The following is a 21,102-nucleotide window of genomic DNA, read 5'->3' as shown; positions in this document are numbered from 1 at the left end:
TCCATCAACTTTGATACGCATGATGTTAGCGATATACTGGCCGATATGAGGCAAGGTTCGCAGGATAATTTCCAGACTTGAGCACTGGCACCACCCATGCTGTCTTCCATGCTTCTGGGATCTCTCCTTTGCTCCACACGCGATTAACTATGCCCAGAAGAGCTCGCCTTCGCTCGTATGGTAGATTTGTCAGCTTTTGATTGCTGATCAAATCGGGACCCACAGCACGGCGTCATTTTAATCTGCTAAGCGTCAAATCCAACTCACGAAAGGTGAATGGTGTATCCATCGCATGGAATGATTGAGATGACAGAGGGTTCGCCATTCCGGCTGATCCGCCAGATGTGTATACATCTGCAAAATCTTCTGCATGGGTTGGTAAATCTTTTCCTTGCTTTAAGGCAAGCGCTTCGAATGGCTTATGTGGGCGAATCTTTCCGGATAGTCTACTGCGTACTCCCCATATCCTTGTCGTGGGAGTAAAGGCCGACAAGCTCTCACAGAAAGCACGCCATTTACCTCTTTTTAACCTTTTTGTGTGACAATGGATGACAGCGTTTATCCTGTTATATTCAGTTTTCGCGGAGGGATTTTCCTTTTTTCCAATCAGTTTCCGCTCTGCTCTCCTGCGCACTGCACAGAGATTCTTTAGTTTCAAGTTAGGAGTAGGGAAATGACCTGGCAGTTTCAACACTGAACTAGCCGCTTTCTTGCTCCGCAACATATCTGCGAACAGCTCACCAAAAGAATCATCCAACGCTTCGCTGTATGTATCCCAGCGTGTCACAGTACAGAATTGTTGACCAGCAGTCTGAAATGCGATGATGTTTGTGAAGATTCGGAAATGGTCACTGCCCATCCTGTCTGGGGCCGTGGTCGATGATAGCAAAAGGTCTGTACAGTGAAACACGAGGTCTATGGCTCTCCATGAATCTGGTGGCCTGAAGAAAGTTGACTTGCCATCGTTCGCCACGCATAAGTACGCAAATCTACAATCTTATCTCCCCAAAGCGAATGATGTGCGTTAAAGTCCCCACAGATTACTCTAGGCGAGGGGCCACGAATGCAAATGTCCTTTAGAAACGACTCCATGGAGACTGTCCTTCATGGACTTGCATACACCGACACTACACTGAGTTTTCGATTTTGGCCCACTTGCACAGCGGCGACTTCCAAGGTAGTAAAACAAAGGTCTTGCACTGGAAAGGTGACGTAAAGTATTTCGCGCCTGATGTATATCATTGCATCATCAATCTCCGACTGGTCGGACCAGTCGATATCTGCGTTGTGTACAGCAGTCAGAGTTCGCCATATACTATGCAGTATATACGTGCTTGATCGTGGGTTGCAAGAATGACCAGAATTATCTACAGAAATGCTATAAAAAACGACAAAAAATCAGATGTGGCGAGAGAAAAAAAGACAGGAATAAAAAAAAAACTATTGGAAGGCGATTTCAATTTCTGGTTGACGTAGATGAAAGATGATATATTGCAGAGCGAGTTGTTAGTGAGGATGAAGTGTATTTTGAGACGCGCGCTCAGCGTCTCAACAACCCTCTCTCAAAACGCTAGCTGTCACGATGGAACAATGCGGGAACTCTCCCCTTACCACTGGTAGTATCGGTGCTGCACGGTTGTACCACCAGTACCACTGGTACCGATACCACCGCGAACACCTGTACCAGCTACGTCTCCGCGATCGGCCCACGAAAGGTGCTGGAAACACGTTAGAAACAGACATACCTGGTACTAAAAATTGGCGGTAAAAACTAATAAGGAATATTGTTTCAATTAAAATGCACCTGAGTAAGCAGCACCTCTCGGAGGGCAAGAGCTTGGCCGAGGTGGCTCAAGGTGCCTGTCGATCACTGTATCACGCGACAGCTACATAACACATTGCGTTGCGCGCATACTAAACATAGGCATTGCTGCTGAGGTGCTGTGCGCATACCGCACCGTGTTGCGTAACGTACAGTAAAATTCAAGCTAAATATATCGTAATTTCATTGGGCGCCCACAAATGCCGACGATGTTCCCGTCGGTATCATTTCGCTCGCTATTGAATTAAGTGGCGTCGCTACCGGCGTTCTCAGCAGTTGTTCGCGTGCTGCGTCGTGCCACGTCGCCTCCGCGTGTTAGAACACCGTGTGAGGTGCCCGAGCGCAATGCTAAACCTTGATAACGCCAGCGTCCTTCAATACCTACGACTTTCAATGCTTCACCTTCAGGCGAAACTGCCAATTTTTTCTATCATCGGAGGCAAGCGGACACCACAATTAAGGAATGATAGGCGGTCGTTTTTTTATTGTTCGCTGTAAAAAGTTCCAGAAATAAAGTGTGTCATGACAAAGAATGAAACGCGGCATTGTTGCACAGTCTACAATTCGTACTTCAGAGCAGAAGCACATTTCTCACGAAGAGATCATTTTACAGACAACGGGGAAGTGTGATGCTTGAAGAAAAATGGTTTTGCTGTCGGCGACACATAAATGACGTGGATACGCACAAAATACAGCTTGACTAGATACAGACAAACACGGCAAGTTTGGCGCATCGGTAAGGAAAAGCACACACAAGCACAACTTTTAGTGCCGATGGCACTGAATAAATATACTGTAGCAAGAATTGGGCTTGACGACCGTGACTCCCCACGATTCACTAGCGGCAAGGAGGGTGGGGGGTCTCTAGAGGGGAGTGAGAGGAGAAAGAGGAGGCATCCCGCTCCCCAAAACTTTATCAACGCATCCACGATAGCGACTGCGTGACAACGATGACATGACCACGGTGGAATAATCACGATTGATTGAAGACACCATGATTACGATAAAAAGACGAACAATAAGGAATGATTCGATGAACCGACGATGGCGTGAAAACGAAGGCATGACGACAGTGGAATGACGCTACTGACGTGTTGAAGATGGTAAAACGGCAACGTGGCGACGGCGACATGACGATGACTGTTTGACGACGATTGCTGACGACGACGGCATAACGAGAGTCGGACGGCGAAGTTTGACTGACGACAAGGGAATGACCATGACGATGACATCACGACGGCGGTGTGAAAATGAACGCACGACTGTTGACGACGTTTGCGTGACGATGACGGCATGACGGGAGTGGGGTGACAAAGCTAGAGTAAAGACGATGCAACGACCACTACGGCATCACGACCACGAGCACGTTCCAGGCGGCCCAAATATGCTATTAGACAAAGGCCATAGGTCAAAGGCCACTGGGACACTGGAAAGGTCACTGGGATAAAAGGTCACTTGGGAAAAGGTCAGTGGGCCGGGGTAGAAGATGTGACGATGATGACATGACGAGAGTGAGATAACGTATAGCTGGAGTGAGCGCTCACAACTGAAGAAGGGGTGATGTAGGGGCGAGGTGTTGGAATACTGTTCAACAATTAGGTCCCCGACTTGGAGCATGGTTTGAAGTGAAGTGCAAACATTATAGGAGACCCGCGTTGCGTTGTGCATCCTTTTCCTGGTTTCAATATGATGGTCGTTGTGAAATAGGTGCGAAGGTTTATGCAGTAAACGCGAAGGTTTCTATAGAAACATTCGCTAACAGAGCCCGCATTCCTTTAACAAATAGTCTGTGGTTCTGCCGAAGTTACTTTTTTTTAAATGTTTCTGTTGGCATAAAGGTTAATAACTAGTATGCCTAGAATATTCTGAAAAGAATCAATACATGTCTATACACTGCCTGGTTTTGTGCTTCATGCGTCTCCGTCGCGAGATTCAGGGCACATCATCATCATCATCATCATCATCATCATCATCATCATCATCATCATCATCATAATAATAATAATAATAATAATAATAATAATAATAATAATAATAATAATAATAATAATCACCATCATCATCATCATAATCTCATCATCATCATCATCAGCCTGGTTACGCCCACTGCAGGGCAAAGGCCTCTCCCATACTTCTCCAACTACCCCGATCATGTACTAATTGTGGCCATGTTGTCCGCTTATTCTGGCGCTATAGCTTATCCTTTATTTTTCGTTTTCTTTTTTGTCGATAGATAGAGATGATGACCTATCTTGTATTGTATCCTAAACAGTGGCGCATACCCACTATGGGGGATTGGCGAAGAAGCAGGCGGTTTTCCGTACGCTTAGAAGTAAAGCAAAACTAGATTTCAATAGTAGAGCGTGGAACTATAGAACTGTAATTTAGAAGTGTAATAAAAATATTGTTAAGAATTTGATAAAATAAGTTAACGTGAATAAATAAAATAATAGAAATTATTGATAATTTTAGAAATTCAGCAAGGTAGGCTTTTTTTCTCTCTAATAAAATTGTAAACTGCAAGAAAAGCATCCCTGTGGCTGGATCCCAGTGAAGCCGCCCCAAAAGAAAGAATGGTTGGCGAGGTTAGCGATATCCCAAGTTTGATAAATGAGTTGTCTAATAGTTCTTTTTGTCTTAGAAAGCGGCGCCACGAGAGAAAGTAATGTTCGGTAGCTTCAGGTGCACTGCAGAAAGAACATAGGGGGTACATAGCGAAACCAGACCTGTGTAAGTAAAAATTGGGAGGAGGTATACGACATCTCAATTTTGTAAAAGAAACGTTCATTTGCCTTGAAGGACATCGATTATTATACCATGGGAAGCCAAGATGGTGGAATTCAAAAGACAGTGTTAGCATGGACATTGCAGAGTTTTGCGATATAGAGAAATTTCTGTATAGCCGCGGTGACAAGCTGATGTCGGCACAACAGACATACATGATAGGGCCGTTGAGGGATGCTCGTGCGAGTAAATCAGCCATTTCGTTCCAGTTTAACCCACGATGTCCTGTTAACCAAAGCAAACATACTTTCCGTAAGTACGGAACTACCATTGAACGAAATGTTCTTTGAATTCTTGAACTTAAAGATGCAGTAAGTACTGCATATACCGATAGCGAATCGGTCACAATAACAGCTAATGGGTCATTTTGGGGGAGTGTCCCTAATGTTAATATAATCGCTAATTATTCTGCCAGAAATATGGGTGTGAAGTCGGGAAGACGAAGGGAGTAAGACCATTGAAGATATTCAGAGAAGATTCCCACTCCTGCCTTCTCATTGCACACAGAACCGTCAGTAGCTATTACATTGCCTGTTCCATCCTCAGATTGTTTTCTTTCTTCTCTTCGGTAACTTTCTTTCGTTATTCATGGCACAGTGAAGAAGAAAAAATATAGCGATCAAGCATTGTTTCCACTGAGAACCATGGCTAATCCACCCCTCGTGGGTACGTGCCAAAATTTGAAGGAAGAAGCAGAAGAAGAAACAAGCAAGCTGAACTGAGAGGTTGAGAGATTTTCGCTGTTCGGCAGCGGCAAGACATGTCCGACGCGCGTTAGCTCGAAATAAAAATTGAAGTATTCTCATGAATATCTTAACGAGTGCAAGATACTCTGAAAATCGTGTAAGATTAATGCAAAAAGCATACAGAGTCATCGACGTATTCAAGAGATAAGTTGGAAGGTGGTAAAGTACATAATGAAGGTAGAGTACTTTGAGATGAAGTGGCGCAATACTGCGCTGATTTCTGCCCTATTGAATTACGCGAACGTCCGACTATTGAATATCCAATGGAACTTCAATGAAAAAGGCAAAAGAACATGTGAGGTTTGCAAACGCTTCAAGAACGTCCGTTGTGTGCATCTTACGGCTAAATAATTGTCGAAACTCTGGTATAATCAATGCTGGAAATGAAATTTATTTGTCTATCGTCCTCAGTCATGGGGCAGGATAATTTATATTAGGTTTGTCGGAGTTGAGGTTGAGGCGCTTGCAGGCTTCGTTCCGGTCTTCACCGACCCACGTCGAGGTCAAGCCACAAACGGCGATATTAGTGATAGCTGTCGCATGGTGAGCCCGTTTCACAGATCATGATCGAATCCATATGGACATGGCCTTCCGTGCCTGGATTTTACTTGCTATTTCTTCCATGGGCGCATGAATTGCTTCAGTCGGCAGCAGCACGGACGGACTCGCACGCAAGCGGTAGCAGGGATGCGGCGCAGTGGTCGCGTCTTCCTCGGCCTACCATGGCGAGACGGGACCATCGAGTTGCTTGCGGCCTTCCGCGCCTTGGCCCGCCGAACTTTGCGTATCGATTCCCCGCTATTAGGAGTACAGCGACCGGCACTGTGGTTCTTCGATGTACCGGCGACGGCGGCCAACGCGTGCTTCACGGCGCGGCGTAGACGCTTTATCTCTCGAACGGTCATTTCGCTGGTTGCAGACGAGATACTGCTGGATCGGCGCTTGAGGCCAGTCTTCTTTGCGTGACAGCTCCCGCTGCTGACCGTGCGCATCTGCGATTCGCGACTGCTGCGGGACGAGCGCGGCGATGCGCAGAGACCATGCCGGGAACCCAACAACTTATCGAGCTCGTCGATGCTGGCCGAGTGACGGTGACTCCGCGAGTGGCGCCGACGTTTCGGACTCTTGCCGCTGGCAGAGACGGCTCGGCTCGGCGACGATCTCCTGTGTCCTTTATCGCGATTCGCCCGCGAAGTTGCCAGTCCCTTGCTGGTCATAGGGGCGTTGTCGTCGGCTGTCGCCGGGGCATCCGCGGCTTTTGTCGTCTTCTTTCGCGAAATCGTGGGCGCGTCCGCGGACGTGGTTGACTTTGCAGATTTCGCCCTCCTTTTCAGGTTGGCGTCGTCCTCGGTGGACGTTCGGCGCATGCGCTTCGTAGCCGGTACCTCTCGAGCATGGCTGGCGCCATCGTCGGCGGCGACGGGCTGCTGCTCCATCCGCCTGGCCTTTGGCGGGCGCGCTTCGACGTCGGTAGCCTGCTTCCTGTCCATGAGCCCGGGTGCGGTGGTTTCTCGGCGTCGAGCTCCCGCCCGCGTTCGCTCCCAAGCTGCCCGACCGTCTCCAGCCCTCCTTGGCGCGAAGGGGGCCAGCGGTGCCGGGCTTCGGGGCGGAACGCGAGGAGCCGGTACGAGCGCGTCCGCTCGGGGTGTTCGAGCGCCGTTCGAAAGCAAAGCGCGTGACGGCGCGTGGAATGCCGGTGCATCATCTTCCTCGGTGCCGCTAGCCCCCCTGAATTTAATTGCGGTTTATTTTGGTCTGGTTACCGACGTGCTTTAACTGATATATGTTATACAATAAATATTCGAGTCAATGTGCCCCTTTTTTATGCATACGTGAGCGTCAAGAAGCCTGAGTAACATCACTTTGAGTGTAAGTGAAAGATGTAAGATGTAAAAAAAGAGCGGACGAGGATAAAGTTGCAGATTTTCTAATGAAAAGTTCTTCGAAAGAAGGGAAAGAGGCTTCATCATATAGCATCCAGAAATTAGACAAGAAGAAGAAGTGAAACGCGGTCTTTCGATTTCTGAGAAATAAAAATGGCGCTGCTGCACAAATAAACGTCGACTATATGGTTCCAACAACCATCGAATTGGCCAAATTACTGAAATATATTGCTAAGCGTCTAGAATGTCTGTTTAAGTAGATTTTGCCCTTTCACGCTACGCTCCCTATTCATTACGAAGACTTTGAAGAACTTAAGGTTTTGGAGTTGAAGAATGTACTAAGCCAGCTGCCTAATGCAGCACCAAGGCCCAGATGGCATTACTACGCCAATAGTAAAAACTTTGTTTAAGATATCGCCTCACGCATTACTTACCATGGTAAACCATTCTAACAAAAATTCGTGGATTCCTCCGGAATGGAGACTTGCACAAGTAATCCCAATATAATATAAACGCAAGCTGCAATTTACATCTTCCATAACATTAGGGCAATATCTCTTGTATCTAACCTAGTAAAGCTGGCCGAAAGAATCTTACACGACCGCATAAATAATTGGCTAATAGGGAACATGATTTTGAGCCCAGGTCAAATTGGCTTCAGGCGTGAGTGCTCGATCTGGTAAGTCCATGTCGAGCTAGAAAGTTGTATTCAACTAGTAAGCCTAGCAAACGCGCTTCAGCATGCTGGTCTGCAAAATTATTTTGTTGTTTGGGTTTATGAATTCTTAAACAACAGGGGATTCTACTGCTCTCAACGCGGATTGTCTTTATTAACGTATAAGCAGTCAAGAGGTCTAGCACAAGGATCAGTCATATCGCCATTGCTGTTTAATGTTTTAGTGAGTACTCTGTACTGTACCTTTGCAACAGGATGTGCATGTGTACGTATACGTCGACGACATCAGATTTTTTGCTGCATCTGTAAATTTAAATGCTTTTGTACCTAACTGTACAATCCTATATGAGTAGCCTAGAATTGTGACTTGGTGGCAGTAACAGTGTTGGTCCAACTGCGCCATTTCGCTACAATTCGACTTGTCTGGTCAAGGCTACACCCACTCAAGTGCAATTTGCGCGAACTGCGGAAAAGTGCGGCATTTTCACGTGTTCACGGCAATGAAATGTTTTCATTAGGGTTTGTCAGTGACCGATTTTCCGGACGCCCCATTTTTCAGAGATGCCGGATAATTCGGATGCCTTCGCGGCACCACTACGGTACCCCATAGAGTCAATTTATAAGAACATCTGGAATTACGGACGGAAAAACCCTCTGCCGTTCGATTTTCCGGACTTTTTTGCCATGACCACAGGTCCAAAACGGCATTGATCGAAGCCAGCACCGCCGCCATTTTGATTATCTAGTCACCTTGAACTGGTACTCTCGCACCCAGATCTGCTAGCCGCCGTAGGCACCGCCGCGGCAACACTAGGCCTTGCTGCTTCGACGTTCGCTACGAAGCTTCTTGCTGTTCGGAGCTTTTCATTAATAGAGTTCGTCGCTGTTAGCAATGACGTCGACTTCGCCTTCGTAATCCCCCCCAATGGCTTCGAAGTAAGGAAAGCACGAGGCGTTGAATAATGCCGTTCCCGACAGTGAGCTTCGCCTCAAAACAGCATTGTTACGTGATGAAGCATACGCAAAGTATTGCGGTGAAGCATACCAAGTGTGGGAAGAAGTTGTCACGCGACACAATATGTGTTCCTTTATTATATACGCACGCCACATTTCGAGCACCGATATGGCTAACAATTGTACTGGCAGGCCTTCAGAGCCATTTAAGACGTGCCTGCGACGATTTGAGCTCTTGGGGGCAGTAAAAGGTGGTGCTTCGAAAGGTCGTGTCGGGTATGGGCGACAACAGTTAACGGTTGTACGCTGAATCGACTCGCATCTATTTGCAGAGGCCACATGACAAACGGGAAGCCGACAAACTGCCTCACAACGAAAGCGAGTGTACGGGACGGTACGAACATTGTTCTCGACCGCCATTACCATCTTTGCGACATACCGTACGGATGTACCTCATCTTGGCGCTGTTCATAGACGCATAGCCTCTTGTCGAGCTTCTAGCATTGTTACTGGGAGTAATACACACGTTGTCTAGTGCAGTAAAGTATGTCAAAGCACATCTGTCATCTGGAAAGGACATAAGACATTTGCGATTACTTTTTGTCTTTTGCTTGACGACTTCAATTGTTCTAGCTCATTTGTAATTTTATGTCTTTATTGCGCCCAGGCGAGTATCTTTGTTCTCGTTGGCCTACAATATTCTATTTAATTGTTTACAAAATTAAGTTCCTTGCCTAACCAAATAAAAATGTTTGCAGCATACCGTGCACGGTATACTCTCCGTGGGAACGCAGATCTAATTGGTCTCGGTGGGCTTTGTGACTTGCTTCATTGTTGAGCAACACTTACTGATTGCACAGTAATAGTAAGCTTCGCCAAATGGCTACGTATTACAGCTGCACTACTACAAGTGTTCCAAAATGACCCATTTTTCTACTTCGATACTGCTCCAAACTCCTGATGTGACTGCTCCTAAACTGTTCCTGAATGGAATTTTTCCTGCTCCAAAGATTGCTCCAAATCCTGAATAGACTGGACCACCACTGCATTAACCTCTCTCTTAAGAACAGAAAAAGCGCCATCCTAATATTCCCTCAAAGCCTTCTTATGAAAATTTCCATTCTTTATCGGCAAGACAGTATTCCGCAGGTAAAGTTCCCTAAATATTTGGGTGTAATGTACACTGAAAAGCTACACTGGAGTCCGGCTCAGCCCGCGTATGGAGCATATTACCTCAGTGTGAGTACGCGCAGTGGGAAAACTGCGTAGACTTAGCAGCAATCGATCAGGATTGCGGCGGTATGCTCTCATTATGATCTATTGCATATATGTTCGTCCGATAATAGAGTTCGGCTGCGTTTTGTTTCTTGGCGGACCTGCATACAAAATTCATCCTTTTGTTCGATCAGAACAAGAGGCATTGCGTTCAAGTCTTTGGCTTCCTAAATTTGTGGCTAATGATATCTTATATCTAGAAGCACGCCTGCCTTCTCTTGCGAATTCATATTCTAGCAACACAAACTTTCTTAAAGCTATACGAATCACCAGAGAGGAGTTCACAATATATTTTCATTAATGACTTGGCCTCATTTTTTAAACCATCAATGGTATCGCTCACGTTTACCTCAAGTTGTTTTCGGGCAGAAACTGTTGGACCCAATAAATGTTCACCTATGCTAGGTGGTGTTAGTAAATTCCTGTGTTCCGGTCGCTAAAACTGAATTTGATATTTTTGTAAACAATGTTAAACATTTGCCCTATCGATATCTGAATAATGCGCGTAATTTGGAAGACTACCTTACACACCTGGATACTGTTGTTTCTCGAGGAGGAGGAGGAGAAGGAGAAAAAATATTTATTAAAAAAAGAAAGGACAAGCAGGCGTCTTTCTGCTTGTGCGGGAGGCACCCTTAGTCCAGGGCTCCTGCGGCTCTTGCTGTCTCCCGGGCCCGCCGCACCAGTTGCTGCTGGTTACGAGGGTCCGAACTAGTCAGCACGGCCTCCCACACTATATTCATACAAATGTCCCCTTTGTAATGATTACGCCTCCCTATATCACACCACATGGGCGTGCCCCAACGTGAAGGCGGCCCCGCAAATACCCAACCCCACACCCGAGCAATGGGAGGCCGTGCTTCTCGAGGCAGCGCTTGGGGCAGGAATCCACCAAGCCTATCAACGAGTACGTCCGGTGGTAAGAATGAAGGAAAAAGGGTTTATTTTACATTATTCACACTGGCTTCAGACACGGAAGCCCACTCCATGCAGGAGCATATAAACGTCTGAGTTCACATCGGGACACGTCAGCCATCACCCTCACTGCACCAAAAGTCTCCGGTTTTAATACTGTCGTCTTCCCTAGTGGACTAGACTAGGGAATCTGATGACTGTGTCGCGGCCAAGCACAATTGTCGAATCGTTCGCAATATCCTGCCCATGATATCGCACCATTGTGTCGAACTCCGCCTCCGATGTTGTACCTTCGCCCCCGCATACTTAGCAAGCGCGTAGCAAACTGGAAATCGGAGGTCGAAGGCGTTCCCAGGGTAGCATTCGACGTTGGGCCTTTTCATCATTTGTTCAGGTTGTCAGGTGCTGGTAGAGGGGTCCTTTGTTGACCCGTCAACGGAATTGGCGTCAACGCTGCGTTGACTTCTGAATGGGCGCTGATAAATGGTGGTGGTGGTGGTAGGGGGGATGTTGTGTCGTGGTAAAAGTGTAATTAATGCCCTTGGACGGGTTGAGACGTAACATTACAAAGACCGTGATAGCAACTGAAGCTTCCGTCTGTGATGGGAAGGCAGGTGTGGGCATTGTATCACTATATCTACTTCGGTCTTTTTCCATTCGGCTACTTGACTTTACATCTTTCCTTTAGGCGGAATTATTGGCAACTGTCTTAGCTTTACGCAAATTACAATCATCTCTGTCATTAGCCGCAATTTTAATCGTCTCTGTCTGTCTGTCTGTCTGTCTGTCTGTCTGTCTGTCTGTCTGTCTGTCTGTCTGTCTGTCTGTCTGTCTGTCTGTTTGTCTGTCTGTGTCTATTCTTCGCTAATCACGTTGAAATTGTCAGATTCATTAGAAACTGTCTATTCTCTCCTTTTAAGACATTCACCTCTCGTTCCTTTAATGTGGCCGGCAGGCCACAAACGTTTAGCCTTAGATGAATATGCAGATGCATTCGCAGTAGCATCTCACGACTGTCCTATAATTCCCATTTCACATACGTCAGCTTTCATCATTGCGGCGTGACTCGGAAAATGTACTACAGCGAATAACTTCGCGCAATCATCGTTGTCAACATATGATTATCCTGCATATCGATTATCCTTCGGACAAATGGTGCTCCAGTAGAAAAATTGGAGTAACCAATATAAGACTAGTGAACTTTTACCGCCATAGGTCCGGTCTGGTTATATCACCTTTGTGTCCTTTATGCAGTGAGAGTGAATCTCTGCAGCAGTTCTTTTTGACATATCGCCGGTTCATTATTCATACGAAGAAAACTTTGGAAGAACCCTTCCTAAGCCTTGGCTTGAATTTGCCTCTTCCAGTAATTCTTTCCTTTGGGGTTAGTATACTGGGTTACAGCCCCAGGAATGTTTGTGAAGCCCTCTGCATCTTTGTGCGTGATACAAAAAGAATTGCACGCTAAAATTCTTATTTTAATATTATGCTCGCATAACCTTTTTTTGTAATACTTAGATATATTATCATTCACATCTGAAACCGTAAAGAATTTAAATTCTATTTACAAGATACTTATTTCATCTCACCACACTTTAAAAAAAATGATAGTTTTTTTCACGGACAGATTCATGGCCTATCGCCCAGAGTGGGTTGCGCCATTTCACTAGGGAACAAGGAACAGAATATTAGGTGGTGCTGAGAAGAAGAAGAATCTTCTTGGGAACGGAATTGACCACATTTTAACTTATTGTAGTGTGTTCCTTCTATATGTTTCTTTCTTTCCTTTCCTTTCCAGGGACCGTGAATGCCGGTCTCCGGCCCAAGTCAGGGCTCGCCCTGGTCGGCTAGCCGTCCCATTGTGTCGGCGCCTCTTGAGTGTTTCCTTCGGAAAGGAGTGAATGACTTGCCCGTGGCGCTCGTTTCAACAGATGATGGATCCATTCGGTTGACTCCCCCCTCTCTCTCGCGCTGCCTCCCCGCTTTCCTCCATATCACGCGCAAGATTGAGCCGTGATCGTCAGTTCCCCTTGCGCCCGATCACGAAATACGCAGCTGCTGCCAGAGCACAACGCTGGCCCCTTCCTTCCTGCCATACATTCACGGCCTTTCGCGCGACGGAAGACTACGCTTTCCTCCTTCGCGCGCTACAGATGGAGACGTGGTGGCCGGCTTCCCTCGCGTGCTTTCACTGGCACATGCAGCATACGACGCGCACTGACGGTGTTATCGCCCTTGGACTTTATACGGAACATCACGGCGACGGCAAAAATGCGCTTGGAAGTGTCCATATAATTGCTATCGCAATAAAACACTTTTGTGTGGCACGTATTGAGCAACAGAAAGCTGTATCGGAAGTTTTTCGTGTTGCTCTACAACTTTGTCACTGACACGTTTCATCTAATTATAATGTTTGAGAAGTTGATTAATTACGATTGATTATGTAATTAGGGGGGATGCAAAACATAATCTGATTATCTGCAAGTGACCGCAAGCAACGTTAGCTTGGTTCTGTCAAGCTAATTGGCATTTGCATATATTGACCTATAAATATTTACATCAAACTTCAGGAGATCGTCCACTAAACCCTTCTTTCACCAATCAAGATATATGATATAGGAGATAAATGCATCTGAAGGTGATACATAGGAGGTGCGTCGATAAATGTGGAAGTTTGACGTGATCGAATCATCTTGTGTAAAGGGACAAAAACGTTGTCCGGCAGTCGTGTTCTTGAACGTGCTTGCAGAAATAATTCCTTCGACGAACGCTGTGCTCGATGGTGCAAGGCTGCGCATGTAGCGTGTTGCGTAATTCTGGGATAGAATAGTTTGTGGAATCGTATATTGTGGCCAGTGATTCATACACAACCGCTGGAACAAATTGGTTTGGAGAGGTCATCACTGGTTTGGCGAATCGGTTTTGCACCGTTACGTCGTTCTGCTTCGGTTGAGGTCACAAGCCGCAGTTAAAAACTCGGCACCGGGTAGAGGCTCTATCACAAATTCAATGATTCGAAACATGGTTTCGGCGGCCCTAACGAAAATAACAATGATTTTGAACAGCGAGTACTGGGTCAAGGGTGACTTGCAGCAGGGATGGAAATTGGCTAAAATAATCAGGAACCCCAAACCAAAAAAGAATCCCTCGATCGATACACTCCTGCCGGTATCGCTCACGTCCTGCCTGGTAAGCACTATGAGAGGGTGATCCATAGCAGACTGCAGCGATACCTGGAAGAGCAGAGCTGGTTGCCGGACCCCATGATAGAATTTCACACAGATTTATCGTGTCAAAACGCATTCCTCCTACTTAGAGACGAAATTCTAGCTAATATACCCTACGGTGACGAAGGACCAGTTCTAGCACTAGACCTTAAAAAAGCCTTCGGCAACGTCTCTCACGCCGCAATACTCGAGGAACTCAAACTCGCGGGTTGTGGTAAGCGCACCTACAATTACATAAGGGCGCTTCTTTCCAACCGCGAGGCGCACATCAGTATTGGCCAAATCGCATCGGAGATATTTGAAGTGTCTATCAAGGAGCGATAATATTTCCTCTCCTCTTCGACACCGCGATGTGTCGCCTCACGCGCGATATGGATCGGATACCCGACCTAGGTGACGACACGCTCTACACGGACGACATCACGCTGCGGGCGAGAAGAGGTTCCCTAGGGGATAAAAAATATACGCTTCAAATCGCAGTATTAGCCGTGGACAAATTTTTCCGAAGGAGCGGGCTGAAGTGCGCGCACGAAAAATCCGACGTCATCCGGATACATGCGAAAGGCTGCAAATCCAGAAGGTCGATTAGCATCGTGGTTGAAACCCAAACGGTTCGAGAGGTAACCACTATGCGAGTCCTAGGTTTGTGGCTTCAGAGCGACGGGAGAGCAGCACAGATGTTCAAAACCCTCAAACCCGCAACCGACTCCTTAGCCCAAATGATGCGTCGAGTGAAGTATCGAAATGTGTACATGTGAGAAGACGATACCCTGAGGCTGGTAGAGGCCTTAGTGATTAGTCGAATTACGTCTGGCTTACCTCGCCAAATCCTGAGCAGGGAAGACGAAAAGCAGGCCACACGATAATTCGAATCGCTTTCAAGGCGGCTCTGGGTCTGCCTAAATGTACCTCCACGGAGCGCATGCTAGCTTTGGGAGTACATAATACTTTCAATGAACTCAGGCAGGCCACTCTGATCCTATAGAGGGAACGCCTCAGCTTCACAAAAACTGGTAGGGCAATGTTGGCTCGACTCAATATCCCAGCATATGCCACTTATCTCAACGAACAGGCCGTACTTCTCCCTCCTTCGGCGAGATCCAAATTACAGTAGCTCCAATGCCAAAGAACATGCATCCCGAGTATAACAAGGAAAGGCGCAAAGCACGCGCACAACATATTCAATCGATGTACTCTAAATACCCTGGGTACTATGCGTACTACACGGACGCAGCTGTGTATGCGGAGGCGACCGGGCAGCGCTACCAAAAGGATTACATCCGCGTCGTGGCAGTCGTGAACACGATCTGCCAGCAGCAAATAACCGCGTCGGCGACGGCGGGATCCCCAACCTTGGCCGAAATGTTAGCAGTGGCGATCGCCCTCGCTCACGCAGAGCGTTCGCCAAGGGACTCGGTTGTGGTCACGTACTCCCGGTAGACATGTGGCATGTTTCTCAAGGGGCACGTGGCTGCGGCTAGCTTCGCGATAATTCCCCAATCTTTAAACCACCGTCATGACCTACTCTGGTGACCGGGACACACGGGGGTACAAGGGAACGAACAGGCTAACGCATTAGCTCAAGGCTCTACTGACCGAGCGACGGCGTCCTCTTCTAACCCCAACCCCTCACACTATCCCTCTCAAGATCCGATCAATTTAAATGCCAAAGACATCCTTGCTCATCAGCGCAGTCTGCAGAAAATAGCCGCCGCCTCACCCGCAACTAAGCTGGGAACAGGCCGCAGATTGGCGCAAAATACAGACCGGGGTCGTCGTCGTCGTCGTCGTCGTCGTCTTGTTTACGCCCACTGCAGGGCAAAGGCCTCTTCCATACTTCTCCAACTACCCCGGTCATGTACTAATAGTGGCTATGTTGTCCCTGCAAACTTCTTAATATCATCCGCCCACCTAACTTTCTGCCGCCCCCTGCTACGCGCCCCATCCCTTGGAATCAATTCCGTAACCCTTAATGACCATCGGTTATCTTCCCTGCTCATTACATGTTCTGCCCATGCCTATTTATTTTTGTTGATTTCAACTAAGATGACATTAACTCGCGTTTGTTCCCTCACCCAATCTGCTCTCTTCTTATCCCCCTTAACGTTACACGCATCATTCTTCTTTCCATAGCTCGTTGTGTCGTCCTCAACTTAAGTGTAACCCTTTTCGTAAGCCTCCAGGTTTCTGCCCCGTACTTGAGTACTGGTAAGACACAGCTGTTATACACTTTTCTATTGAGGGATAATGGCAACCTGCTGTTCATGATTTGAGAATGCCTGCCAAACGCACCCCAGCCCATTCTTATTCTTCTGAGTATTTCAGTCTCATGATCCGGGTACGCGGTCACTACCTGCCCTAAGTAGATGTATTTCCTTACCACTTCCAGTGCCTCGCTACCTATCGTAAACTGCTGTTCTCTTCCGAGACTGTTAAACATTACTTTAGTTTTCTGCAGATTAATTTTCAGACCCACCCTTCTGCTTTGCCTCTCCAGGTCAGTGAGCATGCATTGCAATTGGTCTCCTGAGTTACTAAGCAAGGCAATATCATTAGCGAATCGCAAGTTGCTAAGGTATTCTCCATCAACTTTTATCCACAATTCTTCCCACTCCAGGTCTCTAAATACCTCCTGCAAACACGCTGTGAATAGCATTGGAGAGATCGTATCTCCCTGCCTGACGCCTTTCTTTATTGGGATTTTGTTGCTTTCTTTATGGAGGAGTACGGTGGCTGTGGAGCCGCTATAGATATCTTTCAGTATTTTTACATACGGCTCGTCTACACCCTGATTCCGTAAGGCCTTCATGACTGCTCAGGTTTCGACTGAATCAAACGCTTTCTCGTAATCAAAGAAAGCTATATATAAGGGTGGGTTATATTCCGCACATTTCTCTATCACCTGATTGATAGTGTGAATATGGTATATTGTTGAGTAGCCTTTACGGAATCCAGCCTGGTCCTTTGGTTGACAGAAGTGTAAGGTGTTCCTGATTCTATTTGCGATTGCCTTAGTAAATACTTTGTAGGCAACAGACAGTAAGCTGGTCGGTCTATAATTTTTCAAATCTTTGGCGTCCCCTTTCTTATGCATTAGGATTATGTTAGCGCTCTTCCAAGATTCCGGTACGTTCGAGGTCATGAGGCATTGCGTATACAGGGTGGCCAGTTTTTCTACAACGATCTGCCCACCATCCTTGAACAAATCTGCTGCATGCCTGATCCTCCCCAGCTGCATTCTTCCTTTGCATAGCTTCCAAGGCTTTGTTTATTTCTTCCAGCGTTATTGCAGAGTACGGAGATACTGTACACGTGTATACCGATGGCTCTGTCACACCATATGCCTCCACTGCAGCCTTCGTCATTCCACATATGATCATCGCTCGGCGGTTTAAACTAGTCCATAGCTCAACATCAACTGCCGCAGAACTTGTTGCTATCCGGGAGGCACTTCGATTTCTCTCCGAGGAGCCTCCTCACGCATGGACGATATTCTGCGATTGCAAGCCAGCGCTTCAAACGATTGACTGTGTTCTAAGATGGGGCCCGTATTATTCTATGGCTATAGAAATTACAGAGAGTCTCGACCATGCAACTAGAAATGGCCACAATGTCACGTTTCAGTGGATACCTTCACACTGTAGCCTGATCGGGAACGAACAGGCAGACGCTGAAGCGAGAACTGCTTTAGATAATGCTTGTGAAGTACGCATTCCGTTCTGACGAACAGACACAAATGCCCTACTTCGTCGCGTAAACCGCAACTCTAAGTTGGAACACTGGACCCAACCAGATCGACAACACAAGCGATTACACAAATGGGACCAAGAAATGAAATTTCGTATGCCTCACAAGTTCAAAAGAAGCCACACGAGTATGGTGCACCGGATTCGCCTTGGTGTCGAATTCACCAACCGTTATAGACATATGATAGGTGCCAGTGATACTAACCCAAACTGTGAATGCTGCGAGGTGCCAGAAACACTTGAACATATATTTTGCGTGTGTCCCGCGTGCGCGCAAGAACGACAGCAACTTGTCTCTTCCATTGCAAAGATCCATGAGAGACCGCTATCGGACGAGTTTCGTTTAGGTCCTTGGCCTAATGCAACCAGCGCAGCCCTGGTAACAAGAGCCGCTATAGCTTTTCTCCAAACCACTGGGCTGGACGCACGGCTTTAGAGATGCCACAACTCTGTGAATTTGTATATACGCATCTCTTCCTTATGCCATCATCATTCATCAGCCCTTTCCCTCCCCGTCCCTTTTCCCTAGTGTATAGTAGCAGGCCAGAGCAAGTTATAGCTCAGACCGACCTCTCTGCCTTTCTGTAAATAAATTTCTCTCTCTCTCTATCTCCGGCATTACTTGTGGGATTTCAAATTCCTCTAGACTATTCTCTCTTCCATGATCGTCGTAGGTGCCACTGGTACTGTATAAATCTCTATAGAACTCCTCGGCCACTTGAACTATCTCATCCATATTAGTAATGATATTGCCGGCTTTGTCTCTTAACGCATACATCTGATTCTTGCCAATTCCTAGTTTCTTCTTCACTGCTTTTATGCTTCCTCCGTTCCTGAGAGCATGTTCAATTCTATCCATATTATAAATCCTTATGTCAGCTTTCTTACGTTTGTTGATTAACTTGGAAAGTTCTGCCAGTTCTAGTCTAGCTCTAGGGTTAGCGGCTTTCATACATTGGCGTTTCTTGATCAGATATTTCGTCTCCTGCGATAGCTTGCTGGTATCCTGTATAACGGAGTTACCACCGACTTCTGTTGCACGCTCGTTAATGATGCCCATAAGATTGTCGTTCATTGCTTCAACACTAAGGTCCTCTTCCTGAGTTAAAGCCGAATACCTGTTCTGTAGCTTGATCCGGAATTCCTCTATTTTCCCTCTTACCGCTAACTCATTGGTCGGCTTCTTATGCACCAGTTTCTTCCGTTGCCTCCTCAAATCTAGGATAATTCGAGTTCTTATCATCCTATGGTCACTGCAGCACACCTTGCTGAGCACGTCCACACCTTGTATGATGCCAGGGTTAGCTCAGAGTATAAGGTCGATTTCATTTCTATTCTTGCCATTCAGGCTCCTCCACGTCCACTTTCGGCTATCCCGCTTGCGGAAGAAGGTATTCATTATCCGCATATTATTCTGTTCTGCAAACTCTACTAATAGCTCTCCCCTGCTATTCCTAGAGCCTATGCCATATTCCCCCACTGACTTGCCTCCAGCGTGCTTCTTGCCTACCTTGGCATTGAAGTCGCCCATCAGTATAGTGTATGTTGTTTTGACTTTACCCATCGCCTATTCCACGTCTTCATAGAAGCTTTTGACTTCCTGGTCATCATAACTGGATGTAGGGGCGTAGACCTGTATGACTTTAAATTTGTACCTCTTATTAAGTTTAACAACAAGACCTGCCACCCTCTCTTTATTAATGCTATAGAATTCCTGTATGTTACCAGCTATATCCTTATTAATCAGGAATGCGACTCCTAGTTCTCGTCTCTCCACTAAGCCCCGGTAGCACAGGACGTCCCGCTTTTTAGCACTGTATATTGACACGTGTACTTACCTTTATCGGGCGACCACGCTTCGCAGCCTAACAAATGTAATCGCACAGCGCGGGACGCGCCTGCATGTATCCGAAGTTTCTGATGAGTTATCGATGCTTCTATCCGACTGTCTGTTGTCGCCGAACCTTGCGTTATCTGATTTCATAGCGTGACACGAATGGTGCAGAACTTTGTGGAAGGCACGCGGGTCCGAACGATTAGTCTGGAACATTCGATGACTGCTGTATAAAAGCCGACGCGCTTGACCCGCTGATCAGATTTTCGACGATCGCCGACCGCGTTCGCCGCTATCGTTGTGCTATAAGTGTAGCCTGTTTTTGTGGGCACAGGTTCGCCCAATACAAGTTAGTTTTGTCTTTCACAGTATTGCTACTGTGTTCTTCAACGTCACCACCACGTGACAATATGCTTCTTTTGTCCTCCGAACTTCACTGAGCCCTATTATATCAATTTACTGCCCTCTAATTTCTAAACTCGTCTCACTAGATAACGTTTTAGCGTTAAACGTTGCCAGGTTCAGATTCCAATGGCGGCCTGTCCGGACCCAGGGATTCTTAGCACCCTCCGCTGCGTCACAGGTCTGACCGCCGCCGTGGTCACTTGCTTCGCAGCTGCTGGGGACTGAGGGCCGGGGTTTGATTGTTGTATTCATATAGGAGGTTGTGGCCAAGTATTGCACCAGGTTGGCCAATGCTGCTCTGATGAGGGAGTGCGTTACCGGTTCTGGTCAACTGAATCAGGCCGCACTCCAGGCCCGTTTATGCAATTTTATCATCACGCGGATTTTTTTAACCCTGGGGAAAATTGCGCGGCACCGCGATTCGAACCATGGTCGTCTTGTACGTAAGGCGGATGCTCTACCTCTACGCCACCGCGGCACCTTAGACTGGGGTATTCCCCATCTAAAATTGCTAAACATCATGTATCCCACTCGCTATAGGGCCAACTGCTTTTGGGGCGGCGGCATACCCGCCCTTATACATGTAACCTGGGAGTACACTAAGCGCCCTCATAGGCCATATAACAATGACACAATGGAGCAGTGGAAGGCACAGCTCGCCTGTTCCGACTTCCCAGGACAAAAGTCCTTAATTAGCCAGGTCAGGGAGGCGGCAGAGGCTAGCGGGGCCCTGGACTGGGGGGGGGGGGGGGGGGCTCCGAACACCCCTCTGCGATCTCTTCCTGTCAAATAAAGTTTCTATACATATTATCAAGATGACGCTAATTACTTCGGC

The sequence above is a fragment of the Dermacentor andersoni genome, chromosome 1 (genome assembly GCF_023375885.2).
Source record: "Dermacentor andersoni chromosome 1, qqDerAnde1_hic_scaffold, whole genome shotgun sequence".
Classification (NCBI taxonomy): Eukaryota; Metazoa; Arthropoda; class Arachnida; order Ixodida; family Ixodidae; genus Dermacentor; species Dermacentor andersoni.
The sequence above is the reverse complement of the archived record's forward strand: the minus strand, read 5'-3'. Positions refer to the sequence as shown.